The sequence below is a fragment of the Hetaerina americana genome, unplaced genomic scaffold, assembly GCF_022747635.1.
Source record: "Hetaerina americana unplaced genomic scaffold, ioHetAmer1.1.p SCAF_10, whole genome shotgun sequence".
NCBI classification, from domain to species: Eukaryota; Metazoa; Arthropoda; class Insecta; order Odonata; family Calopterygidae; genus Hetaerina; species Hetaerina americana.
Genome location: NW_027286070.1, coordinates 75,901,173 through 75,906,331, shown reverse-complemented (window position 1 = coordinate 75,906,331; position 5,159 = coordinate 75,901,173).

Genomic DNA, 5,159 nt, shown 5'->3' with positions numbered 1-5,159 from the left:
TTTTCGAAATCATACACAACGTCGATATATTTCGCAAAAATCGAAACCTTGGTAGACGATAATCGTTTGATCGAGTTCCGGTCTGAATTCGATATCACGTGATCCTGAAGCGGTACCATTTGAATTATTACGCCCTGGTACGCGATTAGAGCTGTCCTTTGGACAGCTAGAACCTTTTCATAGCGCTGTTTGTATTAAATTTCATACTTTCTACACTCTTTGATTTTATACAAAATTCTTCCCTTCTGATTTCCAGCTTATATAGCGTTTTCTCTCCAAACACAACCTTCAGCAATCCAACACCTCTCATGAAACAACTTCCATTCTATGTGCCCCTTTAAAATTTCCCCAACACGTCCTCCCTTCCCCCATTACCTTGAGCACATTCATTGTCGGTACCTACCACTCTACCGTTTTTATCAAGGATGGATTTTATCATAGGTGCCTTTAACCGCTGGCCATGCTTGCAAACATGCTCAAATAAGCATTGATTCACAAACTTGAGTAAAGTATGTATATATATAAGATTCCGGCCATCTCCCCATCTTGTATCTGACGAAGGGTTCAGTAGACTGAAATATATTTTACAATTAACATGATAGAGAAATGGAAAAGTCAGTTAGTTGCCATGCTGTTTCACTCAGCAAAGGAAAAGCTAAAATTTAATTTTCCCAAGTTAATCATATTATTGAACACATTGCAAAAGAAATTTACAAAAAACATCTTCCTATGAAATTTGGGACTCTTACACGCAATTTTCATAAAAAAGTGCATTTTAGTCAATATCAGAAACAATATTTCTCAGATCAGCAACAAATGTGAGGTTAATTATTGTTAATACAGGTATTTGTCTCATACTTCTATTTTTTCAAGTGGCACCTTAGTAAATATCGAAATTATTTTATTCGTCAGTTTTTACCAATATGTACTCAATTCAAGTTAAATGTCATAGCACTTTTCTACCTCCTTTATTTTGTGTTTCCTTCACCCACTGAGGGGACTATTCATTGGATGAAAACAGAAAAAATCAGATAATTGCACTCCAGTGTACTATCAAGGTGTTATTCACTTTCTTGCAATTAATATTTTTGCTGTCATTATTCAATGTAAATTTTAGAAGTTTTGGCACATAGGTGTCTGAAGAATGCAGGATGAGGAACAACGAGTATTCAGGTTAGAAGATTAGGTAATTGCATCTTGGCGTGTGTTGGAGTTCTGTTACCTTTCCAGCTTCCATGCAGGCCCACCTGTGCCCTTTCCCTAACCTCTTTTCCTACTCAACATGACCCTTGTTCCCACCCACCCTCAAACAACTACTCCTTACTCTGACCTGGCCCTCCGCTCAGTAGACCAATGCTCTACTCCTGGACTACCACGTCCCAATCTAAGGCACACATATACTATATGAACATAAATTTTGCAAAGATCAGATTTGTATTCAATTCCTTAAAAAAAAATTCAGTGGTAATCAAAATGTCAATGAAAGAGACAATAATCTCTAATCAAGTTTCCCAAGAAAAAAATTAAATTTCAATTTCCATACAGTAGCAATGAAGAAAAACTATGGAGAAAATAGCTTACATATGCACATAAAATTGGGCATGCACTGAAGATTGAGTCAGAGGCAGTTTAATTTATAGTCAGGTTATAAATTTAAGATAACTTGAGTGCAAAAATTATTTCATAGAATGGAAAAATGCATTATACGTAATAAGACTTTATTATTTAAAAGATGCACGTAACACTGCACTACTGTGCAGTGTACCTGAGGATTAATTATATATATACAGTAATTCTTTGCATTGAGATTCATGAGACATAAAACAGACAAATAAATAATATAAAATGATCTGTACATAACAATATCAAAGTTCAGGACCATTGCTTACATCAAATGATATTACATTAACATTACAACCTCATTCATAAAAAGATCTTTCACTACAAAATAAAAATATGCTGCACATGTCAAGAGACAAGTACACTCATACAAAATAAAAAACTGGAGGATTTTTAAAAGTTTAAAAAATATAGCGATCATGAGCATATATGGGAATGACTTCACGTTTTTAAAGTGACTCTTTTAAAATGTTTCAACATTTGAGGAGTCAGGAGGCAGTCAGTCCTGTTCCGTGGATTTATGTATTCCAGTAGAACCATCTTCCACACATGGTGATGCACGAGCCAACACCCATATTCATTTCAAGAGATGTCATCGAATACTATCTTCTGGTGATAAATCATAACGTCCCCTCAATCTCCAAATTCCAACGGTTCCAAGACTATTCCAACATTGGAAGAAAAGAAATACGCTATTAGAAACAATAATCCAATCCTTATAATGAAAAAAAAAAAACATTAAAAGCTGGAAATAAAAAAAATAGCAATGAAAAACATGATGGATTTCATTCAGGAAATGCAATCATGCAAAAATGTCAATAAACAAGTACCTACAGAATAATTTAAAATTAAAATTCTCAAAATTCAGAATATGAATAGGTATTAAAGTAAGTGCATGTTTCCAAATAATCAATATGAGTCAAACATGCAATCCATAAAACATCCTGTAAAAAATATAATGCAAAATTATGGTTAACAACAGAAATCAATAATTAAAATTGCAAAATAACAGCGTAAAATGGTGATTTTGATCAATTTAAACACACACATAGCCATTATACACAAAACACAGCATTTAACTTTTACATTAAATTTGCAACAACAACTGAAAACAAAAAGAACTATTCAACCAAGCAAATGTAATGCACCTAATTCTTCGCTACTAATGCCAATTTTTTTGCCTGTGATGTGAGCACAAATTTGTCAAAACAAATACATATCTAGCACATTGAAAACAATCAATAAGTATATGTTTCAAAACCTGAGCACTGTAGAAAAGAATGACCAAATATAATGAAGACAGAATCAGTGATGGATAAATCAGAATTTAAACTTTCATTCCAAAATTCCGTAGGGGAAACTTAAAGACTACGATAAGTAAGCTTTCTGCAAAGAAAATCCTGAAAAAACAAAATGTGACAACACAAAAGGCGGATACACACACACAAAAATATGTCAAATCTATGAAGAAAAAATTAAACGAGAGCGTTTTACAAACCATGACAGTTATTATCAGTTATTATAGGAGCAACTCAAGAAGCACACAAGGGCATACACTCCTTGTAGTATGTGAGAATTTTTAATTAAGGAAGTGAAATAATTGCTGAAAAAAACTATAACATCAGACCACTCAATTGAAAATACTCTGATGTCACACGCCTATTGATGTGCCTCAGTAGGGTTTTAACATCACCCTAGTTTTCTTTTTATTAAGATTAACTAGCATTATTAGAAAATTCATACTAGCGAGATGACATAAGAGTGAAAAAGCCTCCCAGGGCCAGAGGTGGAAAGCAAATAAATTTGCTGCAACATTTAACTAGTCCAACTTTTATTTTTCATCACTTAAGAATTTTGAGCATCAATCCCTTTGAGGCATTAACTTTACAGGGATATACGAACTACATACATTAGTATCGGGCAATCTGTTTTAAGGCAGAAAAAACAAACAGTTGAAACGGGATGAAAAAATAGCTGGAATATTACAATCAAAATTGAGGGATTTAGATAAGTATGTGCTTCATGCACAATGGTATTTGGAAGCAAGCATTAAGAAAGCAGGGCCATCCACAAAAATAAAAAGTTTCAAATACATCAAAGAACAACAATAAAGAATAAGAAATGTTTCCATACCAAATGCTTAACGACAAAGCTTCAAACGTAGGATCATCATTCACAGTCTTCTTTAAAATGGCACCTTATTTTCTTTATTAAATTAACACTCTTTATTAAAGAATGAACAATCTAAGTTTTAGATAAAAATCACACCAGAATGATAAATTAATTAGAATTACACGATGATGAAATTTTCAACAGAAGTAACTAGAGGTAGAATGTGTAGCAGCTTAGTAATACATGCAGTATACCATATTCAAGTCAATAAAATATTTACATATTTTTTATATCATAGAGTGGTCAAAAAATTTGTCCTGCCTCATGAAGATGAGTTTATAACTTGACAGCATTGTTATGTTTACTATATAATTCCAGATTACCAATTCCAGTCAAACATTCACTTTTGTACAGAAGTACAACAATAATATTTTTTCCAGGGTTGATTCTGACTTTTTAGAATAATAAATGCCTGCAAAACCAATATCAGTCAATCCAATACATGGTAGATACTCATTACATGGGAAAACTTCCTTCTTACGAAAAGGTCTTCGGCATCATTTGTTTCAAGTGCCATGTTATCATACCTCCACCTGGCATTAAGTATTTTTTCAATGTGCATATATTCATTTGCAAAACTGTCCAAGGGAAAATTTTGAACACTCACATCATGTAAACTTCCCTAAAGAGAAATTCAAGGAAGGCAGAAAGATGAATAACGACCATGAGCCTACAGATGTAGTTCCTCCTCTCCTGGGTCAAGTTAGCACAAAAAATACAAGGGCTGTAAAATGCTGCAGTAATGTAATATAAATATTTGGGCATTAAAAAAATTACAATGAAATTTACCCACCCACCATAAAAGCATTATAAATAATAGCATAGACATCAGCAATCCAATTTAAGTCCTTTGGTAAATCTTACTGAATCAAAATTAGGAAAATCAACACAAAAGCTCTATTAAATAAATTGGACCTGATTTAGTCTCTTTCAAGTTATCCTCCAGGTGAATGGTTTATAATGGGTAAGGAGTCAAGGAAGGCAAAAACGAGATGAAGGATCACTAGGGAAATTTTTGCCTGATGATGGGTGGTTCTAAATCATGGAGGTAATGCAATTGGGAAATTAACACTACCCGTGCTGGATGACAAAGGGCGTTACTGAGGGAAGTTTATGTTATAATCGTGTGCTGCCATCTATCAAACAACGGTGAAACAAATTTCAGACTGATTTAAAGGTTAGTTTGGATTTGGCAGCCATTCGAGTAAGACGTGTTTCGTGATTTCCTCTAAGATGGAAAAAGGAGCAAAATTGTTCGGCAATTCGCTTTTTGTTGTTGGATGGGAAGAAATGTGAGGATATAAAAGCAAAGTTGTTTGCTGATTATTGGGACACTTTGTCATCTATGACCACAGTTAGATATTGGT